We start from the raw sequence: 19,259 nt of genomic DNA, 5'->3' as shown, positions 1-19,259 counted from the left end.
TCACATGAAGATTCGGATACCATTTTTGCGATGTACACAGAAAAAGCTTTCATATGACACCCATATTGGGGGGGTCCCTAAATTTTAGGAGATCCCTAAATTTTAGGAGGTCCCTAAATTTTAGGAGCCTCGAATTAGCCTAAAAATGCTAGTCCTAAAAAATAGGGATGTCATTCTAAAAATAGTAAGTTCTGTACTCTAACTGTGCTTACTAAATTTGGTTGTTTCTATTCTTGACAGTATTCAACCCAAAAAGGAAGGCCATAGAGAAGAGACAAGTGTCAAGACACTTGTCACACAAGTTTCCAAGTGTCCCACCACTTGTCACATCTCATGACATGTGGCTGGACACTTGTCTTGTGCTACTCCACTTTCCCCTTTTGTACTAGCTCTCCCCTCTCCTATAAATAAGAGCTCGTTTTTCTTCATTCAACATCATTTTTCTTTGCTGTAAACTCATGTACAGCACCCACAGATAGCCAGAAACTGGCCCCATCCATTCCCATCATCATCCCCCACTTCTCCATTATCAAATTCCTCCATATTCCCTCTTCTATCACTGTTGTTTTACAAGACAGCAAGCCTGTAAATTCATTACAGCACCTCCTTCTTGAGCTCTTTCTTCCATTTTAGCTACAAGAAGCAAGCTCTATCCATGTACTGCTGATCAACGATGGAGAAAGACTGAATTCCCCTTTTTCTTCTCTCATACTGTAAAGAAATCAGTTCTTATCATTGCATAATAGATAATGCAAGTGTGTTTGTACATCTTTGCATGATCTTGTGAGAGTGAGAATTACTTCCTCTCACTCTCAGGTTGATTGTAACTGAGCTCTTCCCTAAGGGACTTGGGTTGAGCAGAAATACATTCCTTCGGGGGGGGGTTGCCCATCTTCAACCCTCAATCTTGTCTCCATTACTTTTACATTTTCATGGCTGTAATTTTGTGAGTAATTTTCATTTTCAGCTTTAAGTGTTCATTCTCTTTTATATTAAATCTCGAAAACAAGCAAATATCATAATTGTTAAGCATACTACGTTGTTCGGGGCGTTTACACACACACACTCTCTCTCTCTCTCTCTCGCTCTCTCTCTCTCTCTCTCTCTCTCTCTCTCTCTCTCTCTCTCTCTCTCTCTCTCTCTCTCTCTCTCTCTCTCTCTCTCTCTCTCTCTCTCTCTCTCTCTCTCTAGCTCCGTCTGTCAACCTCTTGGAGGGGTATCCTTCTACCTCCCTCTGGCAGCCTTTCACAGTCTCCTTGTCCCTCTCTAAACTGCTCCCCATGCCTCTTATTTATAGCTAAATTAGAGAAGAAGGGTTGTGGCTAAGAAGAAGAACTCTTTATAAGGAACATGTGATTTAACAGACTAATTAAGGAAGTTGGTTGTATATATTCCAATACATGTGATGTAGGTAATTAAAAAACTAAAGATGATTCCATCATCAAAGGAAAGCAGGTGGGCGTAACCCCCTAGGGGTTGATAAGGTTATCCCAGTGAGCTGAGAGCTTTTCTAAATCAGTGATAGAAATAGGAAGACGATAAATTGACCAACTAGTCATTAGGTAGAACCGACTTGCATTGTTTTAGGGGACCAGAATAGGATTTTGCCTTATGGACAGAAGGGTTGACGTACCACACTCCCCTCCATCTCCCATTCTCTTTGAACCAAGTGCAATGGCAAGTCCGCTTCAGATCAAGTAATCTTGTAGAAGTGAAAACTCAAAATTACTGATGCTAACTGGCTATATTAGGAGACTCGTCTGATTTTAGGAACCTAAAAATTCAAGTGGATCCCAGTGGGTTTGGCCAAAACACTTCCATTGTGATGTAGACTCAGTGGGGTCTAAGTGATTAACCCCGTAATATTCCAAGGGAGTGTCAGGTGACTTTATTTGGAAAACCTACGGATGGACTACAAAAAGGTGCATCTTCGAATGAGTTTGGAGGACACCTCACAATCAACAAGAAGATGAATAAGAAGAAGTCAATAACCAAGAAAATGTACAAGAAGGGAACAATGGAGAGCAAGATGTACAAGATGATGACATATTAGTTGAAGAATAACATGATGCACTAACAGATGTAGATGGTTATGCTAGGTTTTAGAGTCTTGGAGCAACCTCATGATGATCTTATTGAGCATCAATTTACACCTATTCAAGGTTTACAATGGCCATTGAACATATTTGACCATGAATGCCTTGATCATGGTTACAATGATTGGTATATGTATGATGATGATGTAACACATGATCTAGGTGTACATGAAGATGAAGATGTCATTGTGCTTCCCTATGATCTGTGGGATTATAGTGTGATTATGGACTTGATTATGGGGATACTATCGTGTATCCATTTGATCCAGATGGACTGGAGTATGGTTGATGGCCATTCTCTTCTCTTGAACAATCATTATGACAGAATACCTTTTGATCTATGAGGTTAATGGAATACTTGGGAACCTCATTTAGACTAGCATCCATCTTGTGGGAAATTTTTTCTCTTTGATAGGCTCTTTTGTCTAAAGTTTGGTCATCTATGGCTATACTTTAGTGCAAGGAAGATTGTAGACAACTCACTATTTCACACCAGATTTTACTCTAAACTATTCTTGAAGGCCAACTTTAGTTATGGAAGTGTTCCCCCATCTTTTGGAAGCTATCTTGGCTGAAATTTTGCTAATTGTGGCCTATTATAGTCCAAAAATAACTTTGTTTCTATGTATCAAACACCTTAATTGGAGTTCTCTAAAGAAAGTTATTTGAGATTTGCTACAACAAGGTCCTGTAGTAGATAACATGATGTGCACTACCTACAACCTTCATTTTCTTAGAGAATATAGGTCAATATTTAAATCTTATCATTCCCCAATCATAGCATATATCATACTTGATCAATGACCCTTTATACATCAACAATTACCCCTCATTCCATTGGATAACTCTTTTAATGTTTGCACAACAGAGTAGTACTCTAGTCTACTCCTACCCTATCTTTTTGTAATAAGTGCCCAACTTGTTTTTGAGGGAAAAAACCTTTGGGTGGGGATAGAATGTAAGAGAGGGGAAACAAAATAATGGGGATAAATACCAGCTATACTAGCCATTATAAAAGGTGTAAGAGACTTGATTTTTGGATTATCATTATCATAATACAAGCCTCCTTCATCTTCTTTCTCTCTCTGAGCTTTCATAGATACATTCTCTCTCTTTTTTCAGTATTTCTCTCTCCTTGTCACTCTCTTTTGCACCTCTTCTTCTCTCTATTCTGTAGTCTTCTCTCTCCTCTTTCTCTCTCTCTCTAGTCCTCTCCTTGATAATTGTTGAGGCTTAGGCAATGCTAAAGGAGGAGTTGAATTGGGTATGTCCTCTTTGCTTGATTGATAAATCTAGTTCACGTATGCTAAAAAATGAATGCCGATTCATTATTGATTGAGTCTCTATCATGAATTGATGGATAATTTAGCCCTTTAGCTTGATTTCAACATTGATTTCTCTCATGATTGAAATATGTGGAATGTTACATTCCAGTATGAAAATTTCAGTGAATTCTCGCTCATATGATTGCCTAATCTCTAAAATTTTGATTTCTTGTGATCCTTTGCATCAAAATATCCAATAAATTTAAAATGTGAGTTTAGTAGATCAATGGGTCACTAATTACTAAAGGTAAACCTTTCTTTGCCCTATTTGTTTCAATCAATTCTTAATTCCTACATCTTATTAAATGCCTAAAGCTTTATTTCATCTATGCAAAGTATCCTTATCTTTTCTAGAATACCAAATCTACCATGTATGCATACTTATCAAGAAAAAGGGCCAAAGCCAAACAAGATAGCAAGATTTTTGCTATTTAGGACTCCATAGGGGTGAACAACCTGGCCCTAAAGAAACTTTGCATACCTTATAGAGTTCTAGAGCCTATTTAGGTTCCCCATCTACAGTTTAATCCCTCAACATAGGTGGAAGACTATGCAAGACCACTCATGATAGAGTGGATGAAGATTGAAGATCATTAATAAAAAAGGACACTAAAAGAAGGTGAAACAAGGCAATGAATAGAAAGAAATTGTAGGTCATTATAGATTTTCTAATCTTTCATAAATGAATACGTGGTATTTGAAGTGTACACATATAGTACTTCTATGGACATAGATATATGATACATAACAATAATCAAATGTGACAAATAGGGTGATTACAAGGTAAAACAAGTTGCTTTCACAGTCTGGATAGTCAACGAAAAGTGAAATTGAGAATTAGTATAGCCCATTTATTGACAAACAAGAATAAGAAGAAAGAGAAAATATTAGAGAGCATAAATAAAGACTTAGCTGAGTATCAAGTAGAGATAAATTCATCCATTAGAGCCACAAATCATGGACAAAAGGATGGAAATGATTGCAACATACATGAAGAATCACAATGGCCAAGAGACCCTGTTGATGAGGTACATACGTCTGAAGCCAATAGATCACATGATTCAAACAACAACTTTCTCATAGGGTTAAATGTGCAAATGAGGGTTTTATTAATTTCCAACAACTTTCTCATAGGGTTAAATGTGTAAATGAGGGCATTATTAAATTGAACAAAAAATTTGATTATAAGTTTGGAAAAATGGTCAATAATTTTGAGAAGTTTGGGTAGCATGATCAATTGTTGGACACTAAGTTTCATCAAATTATCTCTATTCTCAACAACTTGGGTGATGAATGGAAAAGCACTCCACCTTTCAATGATAATGGAGCATTGATTCCACATGACAATATGAAGTCAACAAGCACATCCCATTAGTTTATACACTCAACCTATGAGAAAGGTCATCCATCAAACATTAAGAAAATATTTGGACTCCTTCTAGCTTTTGGAATAGGGGAAGACCAAACTTTGAATCTTCAAAGGATCATGGACAACCTAAAAAATCTCAGCATGCTGAAAAAAAGAAGATGTTCATGGGTGTGACTCATTCTATAAGCAGTTTTATCTACAAAACTCACAAATTACTAATGCAAGGAAAAGACAATGTTAACACTTTCATGAAGATTCAAGAAGAGAGAATAGAGTTCAGCATGATGACGATTTTGAGGAAATAATTTTACCTATTTAACCCCTTCATAGTCATCACCCATGTGCTACTTACTCACTTGGTCATTACTCTTTCGGCAACAAGAAGAATGGATAGTAAATTTTTAACAACAACCATGGATAGCCAATTATATTGGATGATCTCTCTCTAAGGTAGCAATCAAGTGGTTCATCCAACAACAACGGTTATCATTACCACTGTGATAGAGAGTACAAAGAGAAAATCAACATACAATAGTTCAAAGGGGATAATCCCTCACCAACAGTGCTTGAAGAATGGATTAATAAATTGGAAATGTATTTTACATTCTATGATCCACGCCATGATGAGACAAAGATTTGCTATGCAACTTTACATTTAGAGGGATATGCACATATATAGTGAAGATACATGATGAAGATTGGGCAAGTCTTTCATATATGGGAGGACTTTAAATCAACCATGATACATGATTTAGTATCTCCAATGGAAAAAGAAAGGTTGAAGTGGTGTGATCTTAGACAATGAGGCTCTATGATTAAGGAGTATTCTGACCAGTTCCTAAACCTTTCTATGTATGTTGAGGCCATTTATAATTCAACTAAGTTGAATAGGTATTTCTTTGGATTAGATCCAAACCTTTCAGCAAAGGTGGGGGTAGGCAAAGCAGCCTGTGAATGTACATGTACCTATACAGTATGTTGAACGCTATAGCCAAAAATATAGATGATAAGTGAGCTATTTTTATCCCAAGATATGAGTCACTTATTACTCAAAATTAGCCATCTAGGTTTGGACAATAGTTCAGCCCTAGCAAAGGGAAGCTTATAGACATGATAATAGAGCTTCAAACACTTTCAACATGATTTCTATATACCCTATAACATATATTTTCAAGCAAGGGAACAAGTTAAGGTATAGTGTTTGTCAAGAAGAGGATAGGAGAGAGAGAGAGAGAGAGAGAGAGAGAAGAAGAGGATAGAGAGAGAGTGCAGAAGAGAGAGAAAGACTACAAGAAGAGAGAGAAAGAGTGATAAGGAGCGAGAAAGACTAGAAAAGGAGAGAGAAAGACAGAAAGAGAGAGGAAGAAGCCACGAAAGCTTGGAGAGAGAGGTGAAGATGAAAGGAGACTTGTATTATTATCAAATGGTGAAAAAATCAAGTCCCTAATACCTTATATACTAGCCAGTGTAGCTAGTATTTCCCCATTATTAAATCCCCCCTCTCTTGCATTCCATCCCCACTCGAAGGTTTTTGCCCTCAAAAACAATTTGGGCACTTATGTTAATTGGGCAGGAGCATATCAGAGTACTACTCTATTGCATTGTTACAGGGGTATACTAATGAATAAAGAGGTATTATTGCATATGATGGGTCATTGGGGTATGTACAATACATGGGTCTTATTGGGGAATTATAAAAATGAAAATTTGACCCAAATATCTTGACTAAATGCGCGCTGTAGAAAATGGACATCAAGTTGTTTACTACATGGCCCTACCATAGTAAATCTATCATAACTTTCTGTAGGAGACTCCGCTCGAGGCATGCTACACATCAAAATGGAGCTCTTGGTAAGTGCTTTTAGACCATGTAGATTGGGTGCTATTCAAAGTTCAAAGTAAAATCTGGTGTAAAATAGTGAGCTGTCTGTAATCTACCCTGCACTAAAATATGTCCATAGATAACCAATATTTAGCCAAAAGAGTCTACCAAAAACGATGGATGCTGGTCTAAATGAGATCCCAAGCAATCCACTAACGTCCTGGATCAAAAGATATTCCGTCATAATGATTGTCCAAGAGAAGAGAATGCCCATCAACCGCATACTCCAACCCACCCGGATCAAATGGATACAATGAAGTATCCCCATAATCAAGTCCATAATCACATCCATAATCTCCGGGATCATAGGGAAGCACAATGCCATCTTCATATTCATGTATGCCCAAATCATGTATTATATCATCATCGGGTGAACATATGCCAATCAAAAACTGGCTCAAAAAGTCACTTGCTTTTTAAATGACACCCTGTTCTAGAAGTTTCCATAGCTTTTTAGGACATTTACAATAAATAATATCAAAAATATCAAAAATATGCTAGTTTTATCCAAAAATCTAGTATTTTTGGACCGTCCATACTATACATACTGACACTAATAACTAATATGGCTCATAATCTCGTTCATGTGGTAAATTCCATGAAGACGGGTGGCTACAATCCTTGTTAATCTAGAAAAAATGTCTAATTACGATCCTCTTTTTTTTTCATGGCTCAAAATCTTCTATATTTAATGATTTTAGAGTTCTTCAAGTCCATTTTGTGAGAAGTCAGGAACATTTAAATCAAAGTCAGGATATCACATTCTCTCCCCCTTAGAGGAATTGAGATGTCATTATCTCAAATGAAACTGGGGATATTAGCTTATTAAATTCTCCTCAAGACAAAGAACTCTTATTTGGATGGACACGGATGAAGACCATGTCTTCTTCTTTGAATATTTTTTCTTGCCTTTTAAGATCAGCATGTGTCTTTTGTCGATCCTTGGCAACTTGAATACCTTATTTGATAATCTTGATTTGATCATCCATTTCTTCTAACATTTTTCTTGAAGCTTCTACCCTTAGAGTAAGATCAAAAAATTTAAGTGGCATATTGCAATCTTGACCATATAGTACTTGAAATGGAGTCATCTGAATACTTGAATGATAGGAGGCATTATAAGCAAATTCCACTAAGGATAGATACTAAATCCACCTTTTAGATTCCTTGCTGTAATATGCATGCATAATATCCTCAATTACTTGATTAACTCATTCTATCTGCTCATCAATTTGTGGAAGATAAGTAGTGCTGAAACAAAGTTGGGTCCTAGTGGCTTCAAATAAACTCTTCCAAAAATGTGGTGTCAAAAGACAATCACGATCACTAATGATCCTTTTAGGTAACCCATGTAACCTAAAAATCTATTTTACAAAAATTCTTGCAATATATGAATCTTTGTAATTGGTTTTTGTTGGAATAAGATGAGCAACCTTTGTTATCATGTCTACTATTACCATTATTGAGTTATATCCTCCTTGCACAGAAGGTAACCCAACTACAAAGTCCATGCTAATAAACTCCCATTTCATCTGGGAAATGTCAAGTGGCTTTTTCCTAGTAACTTGACACATTCAAATTTTACCCTTTGGCAATTTAGACATTCAGTGACATACTTAAGTACATCACTCTTGAAACTTTGCCAGTAATAGCTTTTCTTGATAGCATTAAGAGTTTTTGCATACCTCATGTGTCTTGAAAAAGGAGAGTCATGTGCTTCGCAAAGTATCCGCCTCTTGAGAGTCTAACTTAGAGGAATACATAGTCTCATTTTGAAATAAACAAGTCCTTCATCTTCATCTAGAGAGAATTCTTAATACTTAATCTTGAGTTTGGGATCTCGTTCCTTATTCTGAACTTCCCAAAACAATTATTGATAGTCTGGGTCCTTATTTGCTTCATCCTTAGTCAACTCGATGATAGCATTAGTTGGCATTGATACCATTGTAGCCAGAGTTTCTGCCCTAGATGGTTCTTCAACGCGATAAGAGCATTAAGGAAGGCTTTACAACTAAGGGCATGTGCTACTACATTTTCTTTACCAGGTCTAAACTTAATTTCAAAGTCATACTCCTGTAAAATTTTGATCCACCATGGTTGCCTCATATTAAGATCAGGCTAAGAAAACATCCACTTAAGACTTTTATGATCTGTGACTAAGGAAAACTTATTTCCAAGCAAGTAATGTCTCCATAATTTGAGAGCATGAATCACAGCTAACAACTCTAGGTCATGAGTAGCATATCTCTTTTCATGGGCTTTCAATTTTCTCGAAGAGTAAGCTACAAGATGGCCTTCCTGCATTAGTAGGCATCCCAATTCAAGAGAGCTGGCATCTGTGACAACTTCAAATTCCTTGCTTAAGTCAGGTAGCTTTAAGATAGGAGCAGTTATCAAACTATGCTTTTGTTGCTCAAAGCTAGATTGTCCAATTGGCATCCAGATAATGGCAACTTGCTTCTTGAGTAGGTCTGTATAAGAGGTGCTACAATTTGTGCATAGTTTCCGATGAATATCCTATACCATCTTGTTAGACTTAGAAAACTTGTCACTTCCTTGATAGAGGTTGGGGGTGGCCAATCTTGAACATCTTTGACCTTGGAGGGGTCCATTGATATACCTTAAGCATACACTATGAATCCCAAGTACTCAATCTTCCTTTTGAAGAAGGCACACTTCTTCTTCTTGGCATACAACTCATGTGTTCTCATTGTCTCCAAGACAATGCAAAGATGTGGTTCATGATCTTCTTCATCCTTAGAATTAGTTAAGATGTCATCAAAGAATACAAGAGCAAAATCATCGAGATGAGACCTGAAAATGTCGTGCATTAACCTGTTGAAGGTAGCTGGGGCATTTGTCAACCCAAATGACATCATGATGAACTTGAAATGACTGTATCATGTGTTGAAGGCGATTTTAGGAATATCTTCACCCTTGATTCTGATTTGATAATATCCTAACCAAATATCATCTTAGATAAGATCCTTGCTCCTTGTAGACGATCAAGAAGCTCGTCTATCCTCGAGATCGGGTACTTATTATTCATTGTTACTTGGTTTAGCGCTCGGTAGTCGATACAAAGACGAAGAGTTCCATCTTTTTTTCTTTTGGAATCATATTGGGGCTCCCCATGGTGAACTACTTAGCTAAATATACCCTTTTTCTAGAAATTTTTTGAGTTTGCTCTTTTAGTTCAATGGCTTCAAGAATAAACATTTTTAAAGGTCTTTTTGCAATTAGAGCTCCTGAACAAGTTTCATCTCATGATTGACTTCTCTTTTTGAAGGTAACTCAGTTAGCTCTTTAGAAAATACGTCAGCGTATTCTTTTAACCAAGATGGTTCTTTTTTTGTTTGGCCATCTTGATTTGCCTTGTTAAGCTTAATCAAGTAAACATGTAATCCTTTCTTCAAACCTTTCACAATTCGAGAAGATTTTTCTAATTAAACTTTAGGTTTCCCTATTTCACCTTGTGTAGTTGCTATTTCACTATTCAATTCCTGAAATGTGACTTGACCTTTTCCACAATAGATATAAGCATCATTGAGAATCAGGCAATCCATTCCCAGTAAACATTCATAAGTTGTTAAGCTCATTACTTTGAACCTCATAATTAAAAAGTTTCCTCCTAGGTTAAACTTTACCTTGGCAGTTTGCTGTGTAGAAAGTACTTCCTTTCCATTTGCTAAGCAGTTTTGATGCATTTACTATATCTATTCCTAACTTCTTAGCACACTTGGGAGAAATAAATGAGTGTGTACTTCCACAGTCAATCAAAACCTTATGATTTACCTTGGTGACTAGCTGGTATCTATATTATCAAATATTGACGATTTGGGCCCTTCTTATGGAATGCAGCATGTACAATTGCTTTTTCAATATCTTCTTCCATAGTAGGGTCTTCCTCCTTATTAATCTCTTTAAGAGTAATATTTGGTGTTCTTCTTCTTGACATAGCTACTTGACCACAGCCTTGGGCAACTTTTCCTTAACCTCAAAATTGGCCTTAGCGATGGTTTCCACCAAGCTTTGGACAATCTCTCCTAAAATGTCATGGCTCACTATAGTGAAAGCATCTAAGACCATCCTTGTTTCCCTAGGTAGGAACAAAATTTCCAACTACATTGGATTTTTCCTTTTTCTTCTGATCTTGGTAAATTAGCCTTGGGTTCTTTTTTTCTTGATCTTTGAATCCTCCTTTGCTTTGGTTATTGTAGCTCCATAACTTATTATTTTTAGGCTTTGATTGTACTTCCTACACAATAGGAGTAGCTAGAATCAAAGGAGCTTGGAGGTCTATTAGGCACATTGATTCCAAATGAGTGTTTAGAGAAGAATTTAGCCCATTGCAGAACTTGGACACTTGTTGAGCAGTATCCATGGAGGGTGCATATTTAACAAGTGAAACAAACTTGGAGTAATACGCCTCCAGGGTCAGTCCCATTTGCTTCAAATTAAAGAACTCATTCATCTTCTGGGTGCAATAAGTTGGAGGTAAATATCTTCCTCTTACAGCTTCTTTTAGCAAATCCCAAGTAATGCTATTTTCAAGGACACCTTGATCTCGGCACCACTGCTTCCACCAGATTTGAGCTTTGCCAATTAATTTTAGCTTAGCTACCATGGCTTGGTTGGCTGGGATAGTTCTAATAGTAGTAAAATAATCTTCCATGGATTCGATCCAAATTTTTGCATTGGTTTCCACATTCTTATATTTCCCATCAAATTTTGAAGGTTTGACTTGCTTCAAAAGATTCATTTTCTCTTGGGCTTCGTTGGGAATTATTGTGGATGCAAAATTTTGGGAAATTTTTAACAAATTCCAAGTTAAATTTTATGAAATTTATATAGCGTTAATATTAGAGTTTGATACTCAAATTATTTCTTCGCTTAATTTATTGAAACAATTTCAAATAAAACTCTTTTTCCCATTGCTAAAGTTAAACTGCAATTTTAGAGGTTCCAAGGAAAAATAAGGTTCCATTATTTCTTTGATTGATAAAGTCTCAATCAATCTTTATTACAATAGATTTATAAGGTAATCAAATAGCTCACATGTTCATCTTTTTTGTTTCGGAAAAGGATTCCCTACTACAATCTAAGCATGACATTGTGATACATTCTTTATGAAGTAACTTGGATTTTGAAAGTAGATATCTAGGAATCTATATTTTTAAGGGGGTTCAAGAAATCCATCCTTTTTGTAATTGCAGCGGCTAGAGTGACCTACAACTTTTACTCTGTCAGTTGGAAGGATCTTCATAACTTCTTCATAGATATATTGGTTTAGTTTGATCTTCTTACCTCTAGTATACATGGTTGAGTTTACACTAGCTTCATAAAATAGATAAGATCTTCCATCCATTTTACCCTTTTCATATTATTCTGAAGATAAGCTAGACAGCTTGCATTGATATAGCAGTATCCTCCGATAATCATCCATCGTCTTTCATGATATAGAGGCGAGGGGTTGTATAACAGATCTAGTATCTGCATCATCTGATTTCTCCAGGTAAAACTAGATGAATGCATAGCTAACATAAATATTATTTAGAAGATCAAGAATCATTTCCAAGATTCGTTATTCTGCCATAATTAAAAAACATACATTAACAAAGAGAAAGAATATGTCCTAGGCTATGTTTACTATCCCAAAAAGATTTTTCTTAAGCTTATGCCATATTCTATTTTAATGAGCACTTTGATACCAACTATGAGGTGTCCACCAGGCTCATTCCAAGGTGCACCTTTTTGTAGTCCATCAATAGGTTTTCTAAATGACGCTACCCGACACTCCCTTGGAACATCACGAGATTTGTCACTTAGACGCCACTGAGTCTACATTGCAACATAAGTGGTCCGGCGACCGAACTCACTAGGATCAACCTGAATTTTTGGGTTCCTAAAATCAGAAGGGTCTCCTAACAACCAGCTAGCATCAATAATTTTGAGTTCCCACTTCTACAAGATTACTCGATCTGAAGTGGACTTGCCATTGCACTTGGTTCAAAGAGAATGGCAGACAAAGAGGGGAGTGTGGTACGTCCACCCTCATGCCCATAATGAAAAATCCCATTCCGGCCCCCTAAAACAATGCAAGTTGGTTCTACCTATGACTATTTGGTCAATTTATCATCTTCCCATTTCTATTGCTAATTTAGAAAAGCTCCCAGCTAACTGGGACCACCCTACCATTGGACAGACCCATCGGGGTTACACCCACCCACTTTCCTTTGATGACAGAATCATCTTTAGTTTTTAAATTATCTACATCACATTTATTGGAACATATACAATCAACTTCCTTAATTAGTTTGTTAAATCACAAGTTCCTTCATGTAATTGATCTCATGGACACACATACAATTCAAACAATCCTTGAGTAAAACAAATTTATTTATTATATTGAAAGTTTATTACAATTTTCATCTTTTCGACCCTGTGCAAGATATACAGAATTCTACAAGGGTATTCTACTCACCAAGATTCCACCCTTGTAACTAGTATTTAGGATTCCAATATCCCATCTTGGGTCACGAAGGGGCTCGTCATATTCTAGGAGTAATGCGGAATTTACAGCCAGAGCCCCCCTTGGCACCCACATTTCCTACTGCCTGAGGCTATCCCTACAGATAGAGGAGTAATGCGGAATTTACAGCCAAAGCCCCCCTTGGCACCCACATTTCCTATCCCTACAGACAAATATTTCGCTACAGAGCCAATCTAAGCCTCTCAAAGTGATAACCATGACCCCCTTGGATTAGGGTCTCACAGCTAGCTTAGGGGTAGCCTAGTGCGATCTTTCCTTTTATCCTGTTTGTCAATGTTTTCAATCAGAGATCTAGATTCTAGCAAACACAAACAATATTTTCAAATAATAACAACCACACCATCGTGCAGTTCACAACTTTCATAGCCAAGGTAGACCTTATCGTAAGGTAACCTTACATTCTAATGAGGATTCTCCTCCCCATAAAGAAGTGTTGAGCACATCTCTTACAACATGTTAAGTAAGACATGAATTTTCCGTTTGGGGCTAACTTAGGCAACATAAGTGATTTTCCTTTAGAAAAAATATTGCGACAATAATTTAATGAGATGATTTACAAGGCCTTCAAATAGGCATTCACTTTTCATAACAAGCATTAATCGATCTTAATCTTGTCGCATTGATAATATATTAAGTTATTTTATTAATCTTGAGTGTGTATATAGTCTTTTACTCATTTCGTGCAATATTCTCCTACAATTATTTCCATCATGATCTTACGAATTATAATATTGATTAATCTAAGTACAAATCATAGGTAGTCGTTAACCATTTATGCATGTATTAATACGCTCTCTAGATAAAATTGTTAATTCAAGTGAGAAATATGGAAGCTAATTTTTTTTGGTAATTAATTATTATATGGATGATGCCCACACAATCTAAGTAGATCTTGTACCATTTAATGAAAAAGCTAACATTTTATGTAAAATTTTGGTAAAAATCTTATTATTTTATCTGGCGATATGAAAATAATATCCTATTTTTGAAACATGAATAACTTGATTTGGCACGACGACATTGGGAATTTCATCTTTGCTTGCACTTGCATTCACCACACCCGATGTTCCATTGGTAGTGGCAACTTCGGCAACCTCGAGCACTCGCGTATCTCTGACAATACCTATTTTTTGACCGGTTGTGTTGGTTCTCATGGTCTTTCCACCTCATCACTTTGGAGCCATCATTTGCAAGTGGATGCGAGAGATAAAGGAGGAATGAATTTGGGATGGGAGAGCATAAGGGAAGATGGCTTAGTCGAAGACCAAGACAGGGGGTTGAACTAACTCTCTCTCTCATAACCTCTCGAGGTAACTCCTCTCTCTCTCTCTCATTCTCCTTCTCTCTCTCTCTCTCTCTCTCTCTCTCTCTCTCTCTCTCTCTCTCTCTCTCTCTCTCTCTCTCTCTCTCTCTCTCTCTCTCTCTCTCTCTCTCTCTCTCTCTCTCTCTCTCTCTCTCTCTCTCTCTCTCTCTCTCTCTCTCTCTCTCTCTCTCTCTCTCTCTCTCTCTCTCTCTCTCTTTGTCTCTCTCTCTAGCTCTGTCTCGCAGCCTCTTGGAGGGGTATCCTTCTACTTCCTTCTCTCTACCTCCCTCTGGCAGCCTCTCGGGGTCTCCTTGTGCCTCTCTAAACTGCTCCCCATGCCTCTTATTTATAACTAAATTGGAGAAGGGTTGTGGCTAAGAAGAAGAGCTCTTTATAGAGGGGATCTTGGCAAAATCATGAATTTGAAGCTTCCAAGATGCAATTTGATGCTCAAATTGCAAATTTGATGGTTTCGTTGGGGTGTAAACCTACAAGATACCTGCTCAAAAATCTTTCGGATCACTTTTTCTTCTTCTCCATGTTCAGAGGGTTGTTTGCTGCCTGTAAACTGTGATCATGATGGGCATGATTTTGCCAATCCTTCTTTTTGTATTAAATCTCCAAAACTAGTCAAAAATGCCACTTTCTTTTTTTACATGACACCGTATTCTAGAAGTTTCCATAGCTTTTTAGGATATTTACAATAAATAATATCCAAAATATCAAAAATATGATAGTTTTGTCCAAAAATCTTGTATTTTTGGAGCATCCATACTATACACACTAACACTAATGACTAATATAGCTCGTAACTCTCGTTCACATGTGGTAAATTCCATGATGGGTGGCTGCATTCCTTGTTAATCCAGAAAAAATGACATGTTACGATCCTCGTTTGTTTTTTTGGCTTGAGATCTTCTCTATTTAATGGAGTTCTTCAAGTCCATTTTGCAAGAAGTCAAGAAGATTTTAAATCAAAGTCGGGATATCACATTGATCATGTTGCTTAGTTTCCCCTTCTTATTGTTTAGCTTGCTCATTGCTCTCTTCTTCATCATTAGCACCTTGAAAATAACTCATCATTAAATTTGGGTGATCAAGAGGTATAAACTAATTGGGACATAGGATACCATGGTAGTTATGAACTTATTGATGATCAAAGTTAGAAGAGTACTGCTAAGCATAACCATTATCATCACATCCATAATAATAACTAGGCTGTTGAATGAAGGTAAAAAGGTATAATCATGACTATGTCGCTGAAAAGATAGATGCTCATAAGCATAAGCATGTTTCCCATAGTAACCATTTTGCTACCAAGTTTCAGTGGAATGATACTCTGCATTATGACATGGCACATCATATCTATAAGCATTAGCATGCTATCTAGATGTACTTGCATATTGGTCATGTTCATTTTCATGTTGTTACTAGCCATTTTCATAAGATGCATGCACATTATAGTATGTATCATCAACATATACATGTTGGCCATAAGCATAAGCATCAGGTGCATAATGCCCATGAGAATGCTCGTCATGACCATAATACTCATCATGATGCTGATATTACTTAGGGTGATGAAAATCCATACTTGATTCAAGTCTTGCTCTATTTTCTCTGTTTTCCTTCATAAGAGCAATATACCGATCAATTAAAGCTCCAAGTTTATCAATATTAGCCTTTTTTTTAAGACAACATTGCTCAATAAAGTTGGAGCTATTGATCTCAATTGCCATTACAATCAAGTTGCTACTACTATCTTTGCTGATGTTCTATTAGTTGATCTAACAAGTCTTTGCTCAATGCTTTGTACAAAAACTCTACATGCATCTAGACTTTTCTTGATTGTTGATATTGCACCAAATGCAATTGTAGCTCAATATCCTTGTAGCATGGAGGAGAATCTAGAGTAGTCATCACTATTCTACAAATTCAGCATCCAGTGCTCCTCCACAGTCACAGATGTAACATCATTACTTTCACAAATTCATCAAGGTCCAATTGTCAAACAAGATAGCTTTCAATCAGTGATTCTCTCAAATATTATGAATAATGATGCTCTCTTTTGATCATTTGCAGTTTATCAGAGCTTTAGTGGCTCAATCAAAACCCATGTGCCATACCTCCACCTATTTTAGTTATGCCCAAAGCTCTAACGTATATCATTATAGTTTGACCAGTTATGCCCAAGCTATATAGTAAATTGAAGTTTCCTACTGTGAACCCATTGAATATTCAGGCTTAATCATGTGGGCATTCCTTTTTGTCTTGCATAGATACGGATGTCAGTGTTGCTTGGTTTATGGAAGTAATCAACAACATATCTCTACTAATAAAAGTTCTTCAATTGGAGCTTTAGATCCTCAACTTCAATATTCAACTTTGCCTCCCTCAATGAGCTCTCATAAGCTTGTTTAGTTGATGCTTCAACAGAAGTTTCAAGTAGCTTTTGCTATCCACTAGCAAGAGTTTCTCCTAATTCTTCGTTCTGTTGGAGAAGTAGTGCAATCTGTTTTGTTGAAGATATTGAGTCTCTTCTTTAAGATTTTCATTCAACTCAAAGAAACTTTGTTGTGTACTTTCAAGTTGAGCAAGAACAACTTGTTGTGAGCTAGGATACTAGTAAGAGGATTTGGAGGGAAATAGGCTTGGCAAGGCAAAAGACCAGGCATAATCAGTCATTGAAGAGGAGTTATCTTCAAATCTGCTCAAGAGGATTTATCTTCAAATCTTCTCAAGAGGATTTATCTTCAAATCTGCTCAAGAAGGCATTAAAGTGAATATAAAGCTTGATTAAACTCCAATATAGAGTTCTTGAGATCTTAGATCAAGCTCCCAATCATGACAATCAAGTAGATTAAGACTAGGCCAAGGTGGCATAGAGAACGCATGCTATTGTAGACCCTTTCCAATTGCTTTTCTCAGTCTCTGAGCCCAACTCTAGAGCCAAGGAAGGAAGCTCAGGTTTTATTCAATTGATTAGGCTGGATATGGCTTGGCCATGTTCAAGTTGTTCTTTGATGTAGCTATAATAGGAGGAATCTATACTCTCAGATCAAGTTCCATTGGATAACTTTGAAAAGTTCATAAAGGCTTGCAATGAGCACAAACCATGCCCAATAGCTTCTTTAATGATGATGATGGAAAAGGAGAAGTATCCAAGCTATTGACCACAAGAGAGGAGTTTCAAGCACAATCATTACAAGAAGCTCAACCTCTTGTTGGCTTGTCTTGCCATGCCTCCAAAAAGAATAATTTCCCTTGAGGAGCTTCCTCATATGGTCTATGTGTGCTATTTGATGAGCTTGCTTCACAATTGGAGTGGCTTTCTAATTTCAATGAGGACTCATCTTACTCAAGAGGCAAAAAACTTGCTTCGTTGGTGAGTTCATGGAGCTTATGTGCTTCTGAAAGAATAATGGCATCAACGGGAATGGAAACAAAGGGCCTACCAACAACAAGGGAGGAGCAGGGCCTAGCATTGTCATGCTAGTTCTCAAGTTCCATAGCTCTATGCATTTGCTGCAACTCCTTGGAAGAGCTTGCACCTTGTCCTGATTTTATGGATAGATGGTTAGATCCAAACTGACTTCTTTTCTGCACTAAGCGGTGCTAAATGGCTCCTAGAGTGGCCTGAGTATCTGCATGTTCGGTCTCTCTCTGGATGAAAAGAGAAATCAACTTTTACAAATCTTCCATGAAAGCCAAGAATTCTATCTTTTATGTGAATTGGAGAAACTAGGCCCCAAGAAAGGGGTGGCTAGTCAGCAGACTATGAAGGATGTGCTACAGACCTTAGTTGCTAATGATCTCATGTTCAAAGACAAGGTTGGCACATCTGGTTCTCCTATAACATCTTCTCTATCCATATCATGTGGCTACTACTATTGCCTACTAAGATAGTGCACCTTCATTTACTTGGAAAGGTGAAACTCTTCAAGAGTATTGGTGGTGTACTAAGAGAGCTCTTGATTGGGGTGCTGGTAGAGCCTAGACATGATTTGTCGATGATCAAGCTAGAGAGACCTACTAGTTTGGCATATCTTCCTCCATGTTTGCCTCTAGCTTCTAAAAAGTCTTCAATGCTACCTATCTTCTTCTTGGAAATGTCCATTGGTCATTCTAGTCCTCGTTGCCATGTTTGTACCTGTGTACCTGAAGTTCTTGCATTTGTGTGATTGAAAATGGAGAACTTAAATGGAATGTGGCTAACTAGATCAAGAACTTGAGATGCTCTGATACCAATTGCCAAGGAGAGGACTAGATAGAGAGAAAGAGAAGAAAGAAGATTTCATTAGAGAGAGAAGAAGAGGTGCACAAGAGAGAGAAAGAGAGTGCTGAGGAGAGAGAAATACTAGTAAAGGAGAGAGCCCTATGAAATGTACAAGGATTAAGTAAGATTCAACTTACTATCCATAAACTCCATGGCTAGGGTTTGGAAGAATCTTGAAGAGGAGAAAATGGCTTGATCTTTAAATGATAAGGCAAGAGAATACTCCCAAGAGCTTAAAGAAGTGAAAGACCCATGAAATCCTGAGGAAATTTGTTGAATACTCATTGCTAACTTGAATACAATACAATAAGAGGAGGAGAAAGAACCCCTAATTGACCTTGAATCATATTGCAATCCCTAAAGGATGTCATTAGCTTGTTGTAGAAGCTTCAAAAGTACCAAGGATCAATCATCAACCATCAAAGATGAGATTTCAGCTGGAGAAGAGGACTAGG

This window comes from Lygodium microphyllum, chromosome 27, assembly GCF_053477565.2.
Source record: "Lygodium microphyllum isolate KBCC chromosome 27, Lygodium_microphyllum_v1.1.10, whole genome shotgun sequence".
Classification (NCBI taxonomy): Eukaryota; Viridiplantae; Streptophyta; class Polypodiopsida; order Schizaeales; family Lygodiaceae; genus Lygodium; species Lygodium microphyllum.
This window is presented reverse-complemented; position numbering follows the sequence as displayed.